At 34.4% G+C, this 20,488-nt stretch overlaps 1 long non-coding RNA gene across 3 annotated transcripts in view; it reads right to left on the minus strand.

Annotated features, from left to right (window-relative positions):
* Nucleotides 1-20,488, minus strand: part of LOC104002120 (uncharacterized) — a 72,236-nt gene that overhangs the window by 49,588 nt on the left and 2,160 nt on the right. For all 3 annotated transcript variants that reach the window (XR_674199.4, XR_010150984.1, XR_010150985.1), the window contains 3 exons: nt 18,434-18,565; nt 16,664-16,925; nt 2,149-2,308 (listed from right to left, as the gene is read on the minus strand). This is a non-coding gene — a long non-coding RNA (uncharacterized LOC104002120). The remainder of the gene's footprint in view (nt 1-2,148; nt 2,309-16,663; nt 16,926-18,433; nt 18,566-20,488) is intronic.

Raw genomic sequence — 20,488 nt, forward strand, 5'->3', positions numbered from 1 at the left:
AAAATATTTCTTCCAACTGTAATACACAATTATAAATGTATTTGGATATAAGACATTTTCATTTAATTGAGAGTTTATTTTTTAATGAGTGGACATGCCTTTTATTTGTAGAAGCTCCTTTCTTAGTATATTACAGAGTTTACATTGCACAACCAGGCAGCTTTTACTGGCTTATTACACGAATTTGTTTTTTCTAGCTATCCTTGGAAGTCTTTGATATTGCAGAACTGAATTGACTGGTGCCAAAGGGGAAACTTTTGGAAATCTCTGATATAAAATGTTCTTCTTTGAATAAAAGAAATGCCCCCAGAAGTGGATTTTAAATCCATTTTAGATCTTTTCTGCTGGTTGTTAACTCTACATTCATCATTTTGTCCCTATTTTATATGTAATGCCCTCAATAGATGTTTTTATGGGTGGTTCTTAACACCTGTATCCTCATAGATTAACATGTTCTGCTGATTAATAACATGTGCATTTACACTGTTTACCTGATAGCATTTTAGATTGGTTTGTAGTAATCCAAAACCTTGCACCAGTTTAATCTCTTTTAAAAAATGATATATTAAAACCTTCAATGTGAAACGCAGCATGTTTGTTTCTGGGCATATGAAAATGAATAAAATACATGTGGCTTTATACTTTCTATTTCTACTGTAGATGAGAAAGATGCTAAAAATAACTAACTTAATTACAGGCACACTTCAGAGATATTGGAGGTTCTGTTCCAGACCACCACAGTAAAGCAAACGTAACAGTAAAGCAAATCACATGAATTTCTTGTTTTTTCAGTGCATGTAAAAGTTATGTTTACACTATACATACTATAGTTTATTAAGCGAGCAATACCATATGTCAAAAAAAGTACATGCCTTAATTTAAAAACTAGCTAAAAATGCTAAGAATGGACTGAACCATTGGCAAGTCATAATCCTTTCACTCCTGAAGGATCTTTCCTTAACAATGATGGCTGCTGACTGATCAGGGTAGTGGTTGCTGAGACTGTGGTCACTGTGACAAGTTCTTAACATGACAATAAAATTTGCTACTTAATTGATTCTTCCATGAAAAATTTCTTGGTAGCATACAATACTGTTTCATAGCATTTTACCCACAGTAGATCTTTCAAATTTGGAGTCAATTCTCTTCAACCCTGCCACTGCGTTATCAATTAAGTTTACGTATATTTAAATCCTTGGTTGTAATTTTATAATTCTATCAACGTTCACAACATCTTCACCAAGTAAATTCATGCATAGTAAGAAACTCATATCATTCAAGTTTCATCATAAGATTGCTACAATTCAGTCACATCTTAAAGTTTCACTTCAAATTCCAGTTTTCTTGTGATTTTTACAACATCTGAAGTTACTTCCTCCACTGAAGTCTTGAACTCCCAAAGTCATCCATAAGGGCTAGAGTCAATTTCTTCCAAACTCCTGTAAAAGTTGCTATCTTGACCTCTTCCCATTAATCCCAAATGTTCTTAATGGCATCTAGAATAGTGAATCCTTTTCAGATGCTTTTCTGTTCCCTTTTTCAGATCCATCAGAAGACTCACTATCTATGGCAGCTGCTTGTTTTGGCTGCTTTGATCATCTATCCAGCCTTGCAAAATTTATTTATTAAATTATAAGACTTGAAAGTCAGAATTACTTCTTGATGTGTGTGCTACAGAATATATATTGTGTTAGAATGCATGAAAACAACATTCATCTCCTTGTACATCTGCATCAGACCCCTGGGGTAATTACGTACTTTGTCACCGAGCAGTAATATTTTGAAAGAGATCACTTTGTTTTCTTTTTGAGCATTAGGTTTTGAGAATGGGCTTAAAATATACAGTAAACCGTGCTGTCATCCAGGCTTTGTTGTCCCATTTATAGAGCACAGGCAGAATAGATTTCATATAATTCTTAATAGCCCTAGGCTTTTTGAAATGGTAAATAAACATTGAATTCAGCTTAAATTCACCAGCTGGCTGAGCCCCTAAGAAGAATGTCAGCCTGTCCTTTGACGTTTTGAAGCTAGACATTGGTTTCTCCTCTCTACCTATAGACCTAGATGGCATCTTCTGCCAACATAAGGCTATTTTGTCTTCATTGAAAACCTGTTGTTGGGTGTAGTTACCTTCATCAGTTATCTTACCTAGATCTTCTTGATAACTCACTTCAGCTTCTACCCCAACACTTGCTGCTTTGCCTTGCATTTTTATGTTATGGATATGGTGGTCTCTTTACTTAAACCTCACGGAGCAACATCTGCTTGCTTCAATTTTTTCTTCTACAGCTTTCTCACTTCTCTCAGCCTTCACAGAATTAAAGAGAGTTAGGGTTATGCTCTAGATTAGACTTCGGTTTAATAGAAGGTTTTGGCTGGTTTGATCTTCTATACAGACCACTCAAACTTTCTCCATATCAGCAATAAGGCTGTTTCACTTTCTTATCATTTGGGTGTTCACTAAATTAGCATTTTCTTCATGAAGGTTTTCTTCGCATTCAAAGCATGGCTGACTGTTTGATGCAAAAGGCCTAGCTGTCTGCCTATCTTGTTTTTTGACAATGTTTTCCTCACTAAGCTTAATCATTTCTAGCTTTTGATTTAAAGAAATATGTGTGACTCTTCCTTTCACTTACACACTTAGAGACCACTGTGGGGTAAATAATTGGCATAATTTCAACATTGTGTGTCTCAAGGAATAGCAAGGCTTGAAGACAATGGAGAAATGGCATTAGGGCTGGTCAGTGGAAGAGTCAGAACACACACAGTATTTATCAGCTGAGTTCTCCATCTCATATGGGTATTGTTCGTGATGCCCTCAAATTATTTCAATACTATCATCAAAGATCACTGATCACAGATCATCATTACATATATAATAATAGTGAAAAATTTGAATATACTATGAGAATTATTAAAATGTGAAACAGAGGCCTGAAGTGAGTGCATGCTGTTGGAAAAATGGTGCTGATATACATGCTCTATGCAGGGTTGCCACAAATCTTTAATTTGTAAAAATTAAAGTATTTGCAAAGTTCAATAAAGTAAAGCACAATAAAGTAAAATTTGCCTGAATTTAAATAAAATTGTTATAAATATAATAAAGGGGTACCTTCATTTTACAATTTCTGTTGTAAATAATTGTATATACTGCATGTCACAGTCGAAGAAATCAACTGTAATCCAGTTACCAAAACAGAAGTCAATTGTAGCTGACATACCAAAGCAGAATTAATATTGTCAGTCATTTAAAAATTTGGTCATCTTAGGGCTTTTTTTTTAAATTAAATGAGTTCACCTCCATAGGCAAAGGAAAAAAAAAGTATTATCTATGAAATGGCAAATGTGATATGGAGAATATTTTATGCAGTGATTTTTTTATCTCACTGGCTTTTTGGATTAATTAAAGGTAACATAATGAATTGAATGGTGCCTAGCCACTTAAGACTGAAGCCATAACAAACTGGTTAACAGATGCCAACAGTTGTCTACCGGCTTTGGGTTGAAGTTGGTAGAACATTAGGTGCATACAAAATTAATTCCATTCTGTCAGATTTTCTTGTTTTTGTTGTGATTTTTGGATGCTTTTATTTTCTCTAATGTAACTGTGATCTTTGTAGGCAACCAAATAAACATTGGATGTGTCCTATTTTAATTTTTTCTATAAATGACGTTAAAATATCACATACTCTTTGCTTCTATAAAAAACTTTAATAAATGAGGAAAACTATTAAATTTTAATAGCTATTGGTATACTTTTCCAGTTTTATTAAGGTATGATTGACAAAAATTGTGTGTATTTAAGGTGTACAATGTCGTTATTTTATATACATATACATTGTTAAATTATGTCACAACCATGCTAAGTCCCATCGTGTATGGGCACTTAGATTGTTTTCATAACTTGACTTATACAGTAAATTAATGGTGCAATAAAGTTGAGAGTGCAGATATCTCTTCAAGATGGTGATCTTATGTCCTTTGGCTATGTACCCAGTAGCAAGACCACTGGATCATATAATAGTTCTATTTTTAATTTTGTGAGGAACCTTCATACTTTTTTCTGTACTGGCTTTAATAATTTATATTCCAACCAACAATATGTAAGAGTTCCCTTTTCTCCACATACTCATCAACTTTATTTATGTATTGAATTTTTGATAATGGCCATCCTAATACGAGTGAGGTAATAGCTCATTGAAGTTTAGATTTACATTTCTGTCATGAATATTGATACTGGACACCTTTTCATGTATCTGTTGGCCATTTGTATGTCTTCTTTGGAAAAATGTCTGTTCAGGTCCCTTGCCTATATTTTTAATCAGGTTATTTGGTATTTTGCTATTGAGTGTATTTTGGGCATTAATTCATATATATATATATGATTTGTAAATATTTTCTTTCATTCTGGAAGTGGCCTTGTCATTGTTGATTTTTTTCTTGCTGTTTGAAAGATTTAATGTGATGTAGTCGCATGTTCTCATTTTTGCTTGTATTTTCTATGCTTTTGATGTTATATCACAAAAATCATTTCAAAGATTATGAACATTTTCCTTGTGTTTTTCTCCTGGGAGTTTTATCAATGCAAGTCTTACATTTAAGTGTTTAATTCATATTGAGTTGATTTTTGTATATGGTGTAAGGTAAAGATCCAATTTCATTCCTTTGCATATGAATATCTGGTTTTTTCATTTATTGAAGAGATCCTCCTTTTCCCTTTGTGTATTCTTGGCATCTTCGTTGGCGATGATTGACTGCATATGTGTCGGTTTATTTCTGGGCTCTCTATTTTAGAATAGACTATACCAGTATATATATATACACACACACACACACACATACATGTATATGTATATGTATACATGTATGCATATGTGTCTATTTTTATACCAGTACATATATATGTGTAAGAACACACACACATATATATGCACACACGTATATGTATATATGTATGCATATATGCCTATTTTTATGTTAGTATCATACTGTTTTGATTAATAAGACTTACAATTTGAAATCAGAAAGTGTGATGCTTCCACCTTTTTCTTCTTTCTTAATATTGTATTAGCTACTTTGTGTTTTTTGTGTTTTCATATAAAAATTTTATAATTTTTTTCTCTTTGTATGAAAAATGCCAGTGAAATTTTGATAGGATTTGCATTAAATCTGTAGATTGCTTTAGTACTATAGATATTTTAACAATATTAATTTTCCCAATCCATAGACAGGAGATATCTTTCCATTTATTTGTTTCTTATTCAATATCTTTTAACAATGTCATAATTTTCAGTGTATAGAACTTTTACTTCCTTGATTAAATATATTCCTAAGTATTTTTTATGTTACTGTAAATGGTATTGTTTTCTTAAATCCTTTTTCTGGCAGTTTGTATTTAATGGATAGAAGCACAACTTGAACTTCTGATTTTGTTTATGTGTTATCTTCCTGATTTCAATGAATTGTCTGTGTTCTCTCGTAGCTCACTAAGCTTCCTTCAAAAAATTGCTTAAAATTCTTTGTCAGGAAGTTCATAGATCTCCATTTCTTTGTGGTTAGTTACTGGAGAATTACCATGTTTCTTTGGCAATGTCATGTTTTCTTAGTTTTGTATGTTCCTTGAAGTCTTGTACTGTTATTACACTTTTAGAAAGACCCATCTCCTGCAGTCATTATTGAATGGTTTTGGGAGAGAAACACCTTTATCAGTCAGCTCCTTAGGCATTTTGAGGTTCTTTCTTTCAGTTTCTCCTATGAATGTAGTACTTCACCGTTTTGGTTCCCTCTTGTGGAACACTTAGGCATTACTAATTCAGAGAGGGAGAAATCATTGCAAGCACAAATAAACTAAAGGAGTAATATACATAGTCTCTGATCCAAAAGTAGAGTAACCATTTATCCTAGTTTTCTTTTTCATCTAGCTTAGATCAGTTGCCTTGACTTAATTTAGCAATTAGCACTCTCAAAACTGTCAGTTTGGATCATAAATTATATCACCTGTTGTGGATTTTTAGGGAAAGGATAAACTAGTTAACAAATGTTACGGACTGAAAAAAATGGATATTCTTAAATAAAAAGTTAAATTAGATGTCTATCCACACTAAATATCAAATTCAATCAATACGAATATGGGAAAAACTATTTAGCATTACATAGTGAGGGTTAAAATGGAGCAAATGATCATTGATTATCTCTTCAAGCTTTGGCTCTGGTTCTCACCCTAGAGTAAGGGTGTCTTTCTAGTCGGTCTGCTGGAGGGGGCACTTTATCCTCATTGGTCTATCAAGTAGAGGTCTCTTTTGTGACTGGACCTGCCTGGAGCAGCACTTTCTTCTTCTTCTTCTTTTTTTTTTTTTTTTCTGAATTCTCACAGAAGTGTTCTAATGTGCTAGCTGTGGCCCCAATTGAATTTTAGTTCTAGTTAGTTGCTATCTAAGATCACTTTAATTTTTGATGCTAGAGTTATCACCATTTACTAACATTTTATTCACTGTTCTTTAAAGTCCTAAGTCATTTTTATGTGTACTATTACCTAACCATTATCTTTCATCTTATTATTATTGTCTTATTGGTTACTTAGGCGACAGCATATGCTTTTAGGAGGGCACTATCGTACAAAGCAGATGACATATTCTCAAATTATACTACATTAAAAACCTGAATTTGTGACTTTGAGAAAGGTACTTCATCCTTTGACTTCCAAATCCATCAAACATGGATAATAGTAATACACATTCCATATCTCAGGGTTGCAGTGAGAATTAAATAAGATAACCTGTGTAAAAAGTCTCAGTATTGTGTTTCACATCTAATAGTGTTTAATGAATGCTGTCTCTTTCATTCATATTATGTTTGTCTTCATTAAATTTAATTTATTATATTAATCTCTTCTCTTTCACCAGCAAATACAGCTTTGTTTTCAATTTTGCTATTATAGTCATAATTATATTATTCATATATGCAATATTTTGAAGTAGTTTTAATGCAATCATACAAATCATTGAATCAAAGTGTAGAATAGTAAAAGGTCAAAAATCGGAGTTCATGATACCCTGAAACACACCTCACTTTTGGTGAATATCTATCAGCTCACATTGGAGATGATTATTCAACAAGTAATTAATATATTTATTTTACTTGAATTTGGTGTATAGGGTAATCAATCTAGTCAATTATCACTGAATTGTTATCGCTTCTATCCAATAAAAAAAGAAGTCTGAGTGACTGAGAAAGGGTTTAAACAAGGTGTATATTGAGTTTCTAAATAAATCACAGATATCGAAGAAGTGCTCTAGGACACTGGTTAGGGTACCTTTTTATTCTTGTTTTTTTTTTGGGGGGTGGGGTGTTAAGACCTCAAAAGCACAGACAACCAAAGCAAAAACAGACAAATGGGATTATATCAAGCTAAAAAACTTCTGGAAGCGAAGGAAACAATCAGCAAAGTGAAGAGACAACCCAGAGAATGGGAGAAAATATTTGCAAACTATCTGCCTGACAAGTGATTAACAACCAGATTATATAAGAAGCTGAAATAACTCAATAGCAAAATGTAATAATAATGATCTGATTTTAAAATGGTCAAAACATCCGAATAGACATTTCTCAAAAGAAGACATACAAATGACAAACAGGTATATGAAAAAGTGTTCAACATCACTAGTCATCACAGAAATGAAAATCAAATCTACAATGAGATATCATCTATCCCCAGTTAAAATGGGCTTTATAAGAAGGCACACAGTAACAGAAGCTGGTGAGGACACAGAGAAAGGGGAACACACATACATTGTTGGTAGAAATGTAAATTAGTACAGCCACTATGAAGAACAGTATGGAGGTTCCTCACAAACTACAAATAGAACTACTATATGATCCAGCAATTCCACTACTAGTATAACCTAAAGAAAGAAAAGAAATATATTGAAGAGATATCTGCACTCTCATGTTTACTGTAGCCCTATGCACAACAGCCAAAATGAGGAATCAACCTAAGTGCCCATCAAGGAATGAATGAATAAAGAAAATGTGATATGTGTACATACTGAAATATTACTCAGCCACAAATAAAAATGCAATCCTGTCATTAGCAGAAACATGAATGCTGGAAGCTATTACATTAAGTGAAATAAGTCAAACACAGAAGGACAAATATTGCATTTTCTCATTCATATTTGAGCTAAAAGAAAAGTGGATCTCATGAATGTAGAGAGTAAATATGTGGCTACCAGAGAGCAAGAAAGAGAGGGGGAAATGAAGAGAGGTTGATTAATGGGTACAAATATAATTTGATAGAAAAAATAAGGCAGTGTGTGATAAATCAGTGGGGTGACTATAGTTTACAAGAATCTATTGTGCACTTCAAAATAGCCAGAAGAGAAGAATTAAGACAGTTCTTACATAAAGAAGAAAACAAATAATTATTGTAATTGACTTCCTAAGTACACTAATTTAATCTTTACATATTATATGAATGTATTAAATTATCACATGTATCCCCAAACTATGTATATTTAATAGGTATCAATAAAATTAATACAAAAAAGAAAAATCTAAGTGCAGTAGCTAAAAATAATATAAAATACTGTTGTGATGGTCATACTTCAAATATCCTTATTTCAGGAATACAGTGTTAAATCTCCACTATGTCTGGATACCTAGTACTTGATATTATTTATCATGGTACCACAATTCATCGCTAGGTTTATTGGAAACTGTGACAGAACTAAATTTTTTCTCCTTCATGTGGGCTGCTAGAAAACATCAAAGGTATTGGCTTAATAAAACACTTATTTGTTTTTCAAATATTCAATTATAAATCTGAATACATACACAAGAACAATGTTTCTGAAGGGACATGCAACTGTGACTAATTTACTTCTTCAAAGAACCCCTGAGAGCTGAGCAATAGCCTAAAACCTTGTGCACTACCTCTGAATGCTATAATTATATTGAAATTTCCTGAAAGAACAAATACATAGAAAGAAAAAAGTTCCCGAAGACATAGAGTGTGTGACTATCTTAACTCTGAAGACTAGCTTTGAATTCTGTCAATCCTTCCAAAATTAGGGAAATACAGAATCCTAATGTTAAACTGAGATAATTTATAGGAATATATTAAGCAAATCTCAGTACTTCAAAACAAAACTCCAAACCTGTTAATGTTGTTTGCCCAACAAGTTCCTACTGGAAGGATGTAGCAAAAATATATTCATTACGGAATGTAGTTTCTGTTTAAATGAGCAAAGTTAAAAGGAACTAAGCAATTGGCCAGGTTCAAAACTTATAGCTTCTATTGAGTCTTAGTGTGGCAAAAATCCAAAGAAGGAGACAAGGGCACGGCACTTACCCAAGAACCATTTGCTGTGGAAAGCTGGCTTGTTATAAGTTTATCTTCTAAACTTAATAAGCTCATCACAAATACTGCTTCTTCCCATCAGTTTTTCTGGTATATTAGACATTTTTTAGAAAGATAGTATATCAACTATATTAAAAACAATTTTAGAGGATAAAAATGAATCATCTGTAATATTTTTAATAAAATTATTATTTTTAAAATTTTATATTCAGAGGGTACAGGCACATGTTTGTTATATGGGTATATTGCATCATAGTGGGTAGGCCTCTAGTGTAACCCACATCCAAATAGTGAACTTTGTACCTGGCAGGTAATTTTTCAACTCTTAACCCCCTCTTACCCTTTTCCCTTTTGGAGTTCCCAGTGTATATTATTTCCATATTTATGTCCATAGGTATCCTTTGTTTAGCTCTAATACGTATGTGAGAACATGTAGTATTTGATTTTCTGTTTGGGAGTTATTTTACTCAGAATGGTGGCCTCCTGCTGCATTTATTTCACTGCAGAGGACAAGATTTTATTCTTTTTTATGACTGCATAATATTTCATGGTATATATGTACCACATTTTTAATCCAATCAACCATTAATGGACACTTAGATTGGTTTCATGACATTGCTATTGTGAACAGTGCTGTGATAAATGTAACAGCACATTTATCTTTTTTAATATAATTATTTATTTTGTTTGGGTAGATACCCAGTAATGGGATTGCTGGGTTGAGTGGTAGTTCTATTTTTAGTTATTTGAAAAATCTCTGTACTATTTTCCATAGAGGTTGTAATTTGCAATCCCACCAATAGTGTAAAAATGTTCTATTCTAAGTCCATGCCAACATCTGTTGTTTTTGACTTTTTAATGATAGCCATTCTGAGTAGTGTTAGAATATATATCATTGTGGTTTTAATTTGCATCTCTCTGATGATTATTTATGTGGAGCATTTTTTCATGTGTCTGTTGCCCACTGTATGTCTTCTTCTGAAAAATATCTGTTCATGTCCTTTGCCTAGTTTTTAATGGAGTTGTTTGTTTTCTTTACGTTGAGTTGTTTGAGTTCCTCATAGATTCTTAATACTAGACTTTTCTAGAGGCATAATTTGCAAATATTTTCTCTCATTCTGTAGGTGGTTTGTTTATACTATTGATTATTTCTTTTGCTCTCCAGAAGCTTTTTAGTTTAAAGCCCAATTTTTTGTTTTGTTGCATTTACTTTTGGGGTCTTTGTCATAAATTATTTGCCTAGGCCAATCCAGAAGAGTCTTTCCTAGGTTTTCTTCTAGGACTTTTATAGTTTCAGGGTCTTATGATTAAGTCTTTATCCATCCTGAGTTAATTTTTGATGAGGAAATGCCTTTGTGTATGATGAGAGATGAGGGGGTCCAATTTCATCCTTCTGCATATGGCTAGCTAATTTTCCCAGCACCATTAACTGAATAGGGTGTCCTCTTTCCATTGTCTATTTTTGTCAAAGATTAGTTGGTTTAAGGTATGTAGCTTTATTTCTGGGTCTTTTTTTCTGTTTCATTGATCTGTATGTCTAGTTTTGTTATCAGTATGATGCTGTTTTATTTACTATAGCCTTGTATTGTAATTTGAGGTCAGGTAATTAGATGCCTCTGGATTTGTTCTAATTACTTAGGATTATTTTGGCTATGAGCTATAGCATTATCTTTTCTATTTCTATGAAAAATTACTCGGTAATTTTATAGAAATTGCATTGAATCTGTAGATCTCTTTGTGCTTTATTGTCACTTTAACAATATTGATTCTTGCAATCTGTAAGCATGGTGTGTTTTTGTATTTGTTCATGTCATCTACAATTTCTTTTATAAATGTTTTGTAGTTCTCTTTGTAGACATCTTTCACTTCCTTGGTTAAATGTATGTCTAGGTATTTTATATTTTTAGTGGCTGTTATAAATGGGATTGAGTTCTTAATTTGATTCTCAGCTTAAATGTAACTGGTGTTTAGAAATGCTTCTGATTTTTGTATGTTGATTTTGTATCCTGAAATTTTACTGAAATCATTTAAGTCTAGGAGTCTTTGGAGGAGTCTTTAGTGTTTTCTAGGTAGACAGTTATGTCATCAGCAAACAAAGGTAAATTGACTTCCTCTTTTCCAATTTGGATGCCTTTTATGTAACAAAATTATTTTTATTCTTTTTCATATTTCCTCATTCTATAAATGTGAAAATATATTTTATGTAGTCAAAATATTAATAAAAATAAGATTTCATGCACTAAAATATTGTATTCTAACTGATTTTCATGTTGCTTTATAATCACATTTGTTGCTTCATATTAGTTCATCACGTATTATAAAAATGTAGCTATAAAAAACAATTATGAAAGACAGATATTTCCTCACTTTTAGACAGTTAAAATGGTATCATTGTTTTACTAGTTCTGGCACTGGCATAGTAAATAATATGGTCTGAATATTTGTACCCTGCCCCACCGAGATTTGATGGGAACCCAATCACTAATGTAATGGTGCTAGGAAGCAGGACCTTTGGGAAGTATTTAGGTCATGAAGTTAGAGCTCTCATAGATGAAATTAGTGCCCTTGTAAAAGATATCCCAGGATGAATCATCTATTTATGAGATGGGCCCTTACTAGGTACTGAATCTGCCAGTACTTTGATTTTGGGCTTTCCAAACCCTAGAACTGTGAAAAATAAGAGTTGCTTATAAGATACCCAGTCCATGACATTTTGTTATAACTGCCTAAACAGACTATGACCAAAAAAAAAAAAAAAAAAATCAGTATTGAAAAAGGGAGGTGGTGCTATAACAAACATCTAGAATGTGAAGTCTTTGGAAGTGGATAATGGGTAGAGACTGGATGAGTTTTGAACTGCAGTGTAGAAAAAGTTTATGTTGCTATGAACAGACTGTTAAGGGTGATACTAGTGAGGGCTCAGACAGAAAGCCTCAATTTTCAGAGAATACCTAAGTAATCCCGAACAGAATGCTATTATAAACATGAAGGATAAAGGCCATTATGATGAAGTCTCTGACAAAAATGAGAAATGTGTTATTGGAAACACAAATAGGAAAAGGAAATTCTTATAATGTGGCAAAGAACTTAGCTATATTCTGTTTGTGTCCTAGTGTTCTGTGGAAGGTAGAACTTGTGAGTAATGAAATTAGATATTTAGCTGAAGCTATTTCTTAGTAAAATCTTGAAAGTGCAACTTGACTTCTCTTGAGTGCTTAAAGTAAAATGCTAAAAGAATATAATGCTTAAATGTTACATTTTTAATCCAAAGGGAAGCAGAGCTTAGCATTTTGGAAAACTCTCAATTTATCCAAATAAGAAAAATATGAGAAATCTTTTTCAAAAGACAACAAGGATGTGTCCAAGCTACTATTTAATAAGGTTATTTCTGTGAATTTTCCATGTCAACAGAAGCCAGGTGCTATTCATAAATGCAATAGAAGAATGAGCCCAGAGGCATTTTGGAGATTATTAGAGCTGACCTTTGCATCACAGGCCCAGAGTACAAGGGCCTAGGGGATAGAATAATTTCCATGCTTTGCTCCTGACATTCCAGGGCAGCACTCCTCACTCACACCAAGTGTGGCTCCAGTGGGCCCAGATGTGGAGAGGGCTATGGTGGCTGCCCTTTCAGAGGGCACAGCTGCTAAACCTCTGCAGCGCACATGCAGTGCCATCGCTGATGGCACACAGAGTATACTAGCAGTGGGACCATGGCTATCTGCATCTATATTTTGAAAGATGGAGGCTGCCAGAGACTTGGGTGCACTACCTAGGCAGAGGCACCTCGATGTAGGGACAGAGTCCCAACTAATGGAGTGCCTAGTGCTGTGAAGATCCTAAGATTCTATTTTTCTTTCACAGCACCAAACATGTATTTTAAAAAATTATCTACTGCCTTGAGGCAGCAGTAAGGAAAAGTGCTTATTGTTCTACAGTGTGATGTAAAGCAGTGATAAGAGCTGCCTACATCCTCTCCTGGTACAGTCAGCACCTGTTGAAGTCCTATTGCTTTTAATTCAAACCTACCCAAGGTGATGGCACAGTGCCCCCTCATGCCTTCTCTGTCCCTCTGTCAATAATTTGAAATGTCAACCATTTGGAAGGATAAGAGTTTGCAACTTCCATTATGATCCCTCAAGAAAAGCTATACCTAATACAGTATGTGTGTGTGTGTGTGTGTATGTATGTGTGTGCTTACACAGCTGCATAAAACCTATATAAGTATTTGTATGTACAAAACACAAACTTTCAGCTCGTATTCTCATTTGCAGTTCACTGTATCAAGAAAGGGTTACAGAGGATGGAGCTATGACTACAAGTGACTAGAATTCACTGTGGACCACTCTCAAAGGAAAGCCATTAAAATGGGCTTTTTAAAGTTAGGTTGCCTTTATTATTTAGAAGACTTAGTCCTCAGTAACTAACAACCATTATGCAAAGTCCTAAGAAAGAAATGCAAGAGGGAAGGCCAGAAAAATGCATATATTCTTTATTAGTTTAGTGAGCTTTGTGTACAAAATTAAGTTTAGTTCTCTACTGTACTAAATTAGACTATTTAGTAATATGAGAGGTCTACTTATTTGGTTATAGGTAGATCTACATCCTGAATTAAAGGCAGTCTTGGTGTTTTGCCTTTAGGCCATCACTCTAGTCTTGGCTCTTAAGCTCTAATTTTCCTGTTCATATTGAAGAAATGATGGTTCCCCTGTAGTATTATAACTGACATCATTATTAAAGCATGAACCATAAGAGATATTCTGAGAGATTTTTCTCTTAAAGAAATGAAAATGTGAAATTATGGTAGTTATATTATTCCATTAATATCAGTGTTAGAAAAGCATTGAACAGGCTAGTGGGAACGTAGATTTAAAAGAGAAAATCATTTCTTAACTTTAAAAAGAAGACGCCAGGTCTTAATAATACATCAAAAATCAATAATTGAAATGATCTATTCCAAAACATGTTGTCCTCAAAACACTAGCCTTTTATTTAAGAAGATGGTCTGCTTATTTCAAAAAGTGTGATGCTGCTCCATCTTTCTGCACTTCCCTAAGAAGTCACAATAATTTGATGCTTATGTTACTGTTCAAAACATTTTTTCAGTTTTTATGGAAAGCTTTGATGCTCCAAATAAATCTCATTATACAGTAGATCAAAGAGGACAATGCCTTTCACCAAAGAAGTATAACATACCAATTAGCGTTTCATCTATTGGAAGTTATATATATATTTTTCCTTCAATAAGTCCTATCAGTACCTACAATGTGCCCAGAATATGTGATAGGACTACATAGGTGTGTTTTCAGTGACAGGAGAATAGACCTGGGATAGGTAAAATGTGCTGAGAACAAAGGGTGTTAAAGTTCTATCATTATCATAAAATGCTTTGTATTATTAATAATACTAATACTAATGCCTATTATTAAATATCTATTTTATTCTATGATTTCTTCCTCTTGAAAATATCTCATAAACTAAGACAAAATGTTAAGTGAATTAAAGAGAGAACTATTCTGTTTCTTCCAGAAATGAAGCTGGAAATCTAAGCTTAAAAGACTAGATTCCAACTTGGAAGAGAGCACCAACAGCTACGCATCACTTGAGGTTGTTTAAACAGAGTGCCAGCCAGAAGCATTCTGTAATGCATCAGCAACTTGCCCTCTATGAGAGGATTCTGAAGTTTGTGGGAGCTGTATGCGCATCTATAAAGCTGATGTTCACTCCCCAAGCACTTGGAGTCTGCTTAAGTATTGCATTATTTTTGACTGAGTTCTGATGAAAGTTTCCTTTCTGTGATTTTATGATCTGCATCAAAGTTGAAGTCATGATTGCGAGTCTTAATTTAGATCTACTGTCACCTGGAGAATATAATTCCCTTGGGATACTAGAAGAATTTTAAAAATTTACTAATGCTCATGTTTCTCCCATTTTGCCTAAAAAGTTCTACAGTGTTTTACCTTATATGATAATCTGATACTCAAAGGAATATCATGGCACACAAACTTCAAATTTGTTGCTTAGATAAATTATACTCCTTTATTCCAACTGAACTCACCTACTAGATTTGTGCAAATTGATTTGTTTTGTAATAAATGTCTCAAAAAAAATTAGCAGAATGTCCTTTTGCTTTTTAAAAAAAGGGGCCGGGCGTGGTGGCTCAAGCCTTTAATCCCAGCACTTTGGGAGGCCAAGGCGGGCAGATCACGAGATCAGGAGATTGAGACTATCCTAGCTAACATGGTGAAACCCCGTCCGTACTAAAACTGCAAAAAAATTAGCTGGGCATCGTGGCACACGCCTGTAGTCCCAGCTGTAGCACAGGCTGAGGCAGGAGAATCGCTTGAACCCGGGAGGTGGAGGGTCCAGTGAGCCGAGATCGCGCCACTGCACTCTAGCTGGGGCAACAGAGTGAGACTCAGTCTCAAAAAAAAGGCAGAAGTCTTAGACATGTTTCTTTGTGCATCCTTTAGAGCAGTAGTGCATGATCTATCTATTGCTTCAAAACAAATTACCCTAACACTTTGTGGATTATAACGCTAAACATTTATTATCTAACATTTTCTGTGAGTCATTAATTTAAGCATCGATTAGTCAGGTGATTCTGGTTCAGATTCTTTCATAATGTTGCTATCAAGCTGTTGGCCTGAGTTGCCATCACCTAAAGGCTTGATTGGGACTGAAAGGTTCACTCAAGATTGTCCCCTTATGTGGCTATTGGCACAGGGTTTCATTTCCTTGCTGGCTGCTGGCAGAAGAACTCAATTCTTTGCCATGTGGACCTTTCTTTAGGGCTGCTTGAGGGTTCACATGACATGACAACAGATTTTCCCCAGAGCAAGCAGTCTAAGAGAAAGAACAGGATAAGGCAGTTTCTTTCATGATCTAGTCTCAGAAATCACACATAATCACCTCCACCATATTTCATTCATTAGAAGCAAATTAGTAAGTATAGTACTTGTTTAAGGTAAGGGAGATCAGGCTCCACCTTTAGAAGGGTGGAGGATTATTAAATAATTTGTCGATCTATTTTAAAATGACTACATGGTAAGAAGGGCTGGCTCTTTCTTAGAACTGGTTTGTATAATCTTCTTGAACCTGAAGAAGCACCTTTCTTCTCTACCTTAGTATTCAGAGTAGGATATTTACACACTATGACAGAAACTTTAAATGCATAAGATTTATAACTGTGTGTATTTAATAGAAGCAGTGTGCAAGGTTCCGTGCAGAAATAAAGGTTGAGTACATAACAGTTTACTGTGCACTGTTTCCAATACCAACAAGATGTAGTTCAAAATCACTTACCTTAGTGTCACAGACAGAGATTTAAATATATGCAGCATCATTCCTAGTTGGAAGACTTTAGGCAAGTTACATAATCAGTTTTCATGTCAGTTACTTCATTTACTTAAATGGATTCTTACAATAACTCTGTGAAGTGTGGAATATTATCCTCATTTTATAAGAAGACAAAAATTGAAGCTCATTACAACTAGAAAGTGGCAGAGTCAATGTTACAATCCAAGTTTAGTTGATGCCAAAACATCTTTGGTTTCTCCTGTGATTTCTGGAAAAGAGAAAACAGTTAAAATTGGTCAGTGATGTAGCATATATGAAAGTGAGGAGCATTATTATTAATAAAGTTAGTATCTACACATAAAACAAAGTTTCATAAATAAAAATTATTTCTATTGAAGAACAATTAATATGTGGTTACTTAAATCAACAGAATTTTAACTATCAGCAGGCTTTCAAGATTTTTTTTCATTTTTTTGAGACAGAGTCTTGCTGCGTCCCCTAGACCGGAGTGCAGTGACGTGATCTCGGCTCACTGCAACCTCCAGCTCCTGATTCAAATGTTTCTCCTGTCTCAGCCTCCTGAGTAGCTGGGAGTACAGGCTCCATGACGCCTGGCTAATTTTTGTATTTTGACTAAAGATGGGGTTTCGTCATGTTGGCCAGGCTGGTCTTAAACTCCTGACCTCAGGTGATCCGCCCGCCTCAGCCTCCCAAAGTGCTGGGATTACAGGCGTGAACCACTGCGTCTGGCCTAAAGATTGTCTTTAACTTAAAACGTTGAGTTAGGGTATGCAACCAAGTAATATACTGCATTAAAATTATTCAGCCCTACTTATTGCCTTGCTCTGTAATTTCATATTAAATGTTGAAGCAATATGAAGCATTATGATTCACAGCTTAGTTCTAGTGACACAGTGCAAGCAAATGTCAGCTCCAGGATGCTCTTGGTTAGTTTATACCTGCCTTATTTATTCAAAACCCAGATTTATCTGGTATCTTGATTATACTGTAAATAGAAAAAGGGATACAGGAAATGTCAGTTACACATTACAGATGCCCTATCCCTTTCATTGTTTGCTGTATACCACTTTGAACCTAGTATTGGACACTAGCTTAATAACTCTGAATTGAGCCAATCAAATTCAAAACATATTCTTGAAACTTAGATGAATTTCTGATAATTCAAAATCATTGATCCTGCTTTGAACAATGTAGGTTTTTCAGGATATTTGAATTTATTGAATATTTAAGTAGCTAAATTTTCTTAAATTCTTATGGATTCTTATTGGAAGTCTCAATTATAGAATCAAATACTGTCATTGAAAGGAGCATCAACTCAATAAAGCGGAGAGATCAATGCCATGTCCAAGGATGCTGGTCTATTTCCTTTAGGCTGCATTAGCTTACACTGGACTTGAACAGGTTACTGAACTAATGAGTGTTTAATCTTACTGTAATTTATAACATGACAACTTATTGAGGCTGAAAAAGTGATCAGTTTCCAAAGCTCTCCCTTAATATGTGGGAAGTAGTTTGCAGACTGGGCAAGTATAAATCACAAAGTAATAAAAGTCGTGTAAGATTGTAACAAATATAAATTGCTATATAAATATTAAATAGATTACACAATATTTTTAAGCCCTGAAACATCAAATCACTTTGCAAAGAACTAAATGTCAAATGACATGGTGTGTGTTTATGCATACTTCTTCTATGGGCCATTATTACAACTTTAGTAACATTGCTTTAAAATTTTCATATCCAGAGCATACTCACTTTTGTTATTTACTTTGCTTGGCTTCATTCTCTTTGTTTCAAATAGCAACCTTAATTTTCCACGGAAAATTTTGAAATTTGGGGCTTGAGGCTGCTGTGGTGACTGGTCACTTGCTCTGTTTGGAGAAATTGCTAAAGAAGGTAAGGAATGGCAAGTACGTTACTAGAGGGTAAGAGTCCTGAAAAAAAAAAAAAGATACCCATTACAGTTACACCAACATTTGTGTGTAGGAATTTGGTTGATGTTCAAAGGCAAACTTAGAGAGTAAAACTACGTAAATTGACAATATATGTCTTGAGGGGTAAATATGGAAGGAAACATGGCAGGAGGGAGACTGTCTGGGTAAGTAAGAGATTTTCAGCTGATACCAATACAATGATTATGCCAATATATAGTGAATTCTTATAATTTTATGTTGCCTTGGTATCCATTTTGAATATGTTTACATTTTTTATACCAGAAGTAAAGCTTAGTCACTCTTGAAACAGTCTCTAGTCCTACACCAACTCTCAGTTCCCCGGTGTAATCAATCCAGATATCTGCCTTAAACAACTTCCCAGTTGTGACCACTTCCCTAAGCGACAGCTAGATATAGCCTACTTGACTGGCCCTGCTAATCTCCACATCCCATATGGACTGTGCAGATATGCAACTGTGACCATTTTCCAGTCACAATGTTACCTCTGAGACTTTGTGTCTGCTTGCTTTAAACCTACCAAGCAAAACTTCCCATAGGAAATCTGTTTGAATAATGTCCTAGATCCCAATAAAGACATTGATCCATGGTCTCTTTCTCTCTGTCTCTCCACCTGCTCTTTAACCCTCATGTGTGTGGCCTCCAGACATGTCTATACCCCTCAAGATCTGTAAATAATAAGCTATTTTCATGTTGTGTCTCTCCTAATCATTGAAAGGATGCTCTCCATCTTAAAGATCCTAAATTAAAACACAGTAGTAAGTATTACTATTATCATCATTATCACTGATATTTCATGTTCCTACTATGTTGTTGCAGGTCTTTAAATAAGTATTTTCATTTTTAACCCTTACCCTCAATGGGATAGCTTTTTACTCTCATTTTTACAGATGAGTGAGTAATCTGTCAGGGCAGTTGAGGGAGATCACACAGCAGGTGACTAATGATGGTTTTACATAAACCCAGGAGAGTCCTGTTCTAAAGACAATGCTGCAGATGTACTATCCCCTCTCCTGACTGCATCTGTGCCATGCCGTTTGAAATAGCTTGCCTTTCTTATCATTTCAAGTGTCTTAGACCTCAAATATCTTCTTCTACTTTTCCCCCAGAGCACACAAATTTACCTCACATGCAAAGTCACTGATTGGCCTAGGGTGACTACTGTTGACTTAGCACACACTGGGATTTTTTTTTTAATTTTATTTTTTTTGCACCACTTTGACAGAGCAAACAATTTGCTTCTTCTTTCAAGGCTGGAATGGAGTACAGTGTTTATTTGTTTCCACTATATCTGACTAAAACACAGGGATAGAACTGGGTATGTGCTGGTGTTGAGAATGAAAAGGCATCAGAGAAGGGACTTCAGATGACAAAGGTATTTCAGAGCATGGCATGTTATCAGAAACATGATGTTCTTTAGGCAAGAGAAAAGGATAAAGACACGAACGTAAAATAAAAACTGTGAGGAAAATGTCTCCTAATTTTCAAAATTCGACAAAAGCAAATCATCAAGGAAGTTCATGGGGGCACTCTGAAGGACTGGCTGGGATTAGTACTAAAATTACAGAACACAATTCCAGCATTTAACAGGAGTAGTAAAACAAGACATATCTGATCTGGAAACTAAGTCAAGGATTGCCTCAGTCCACAAAGGAAATTCTATTCGTAAGAAATAATTGAAGAGGCCACTTCCTAAAATCAGAGTATAGATCAGAGAAATTGACTTGATTTCCAGCTGTCAATATAGCTATCTTTGGCTGACTTGTTATACAGCTGAGCAAGAGGAAGTTCCTCTTCCACAGGTAGAAACTATACAAAACTAAGTGATTTAGCTTTATGAAACATGCATCAGAGAAAG

This window comes from Pan troglodytes, chromosome 15, assembly GCF_028858775.2.
Source record: "Pan troglodytes isolate AG18354 chromosome 15, NHGRI_mPanTro3-v2.0_pri, whole genome shotgun sequence".
Lineage (NCBI taxonomy): Eukaryota > Metazoa > Chordata > Mammalia > Primates > Hominidae > Pan > Pan troglodytes.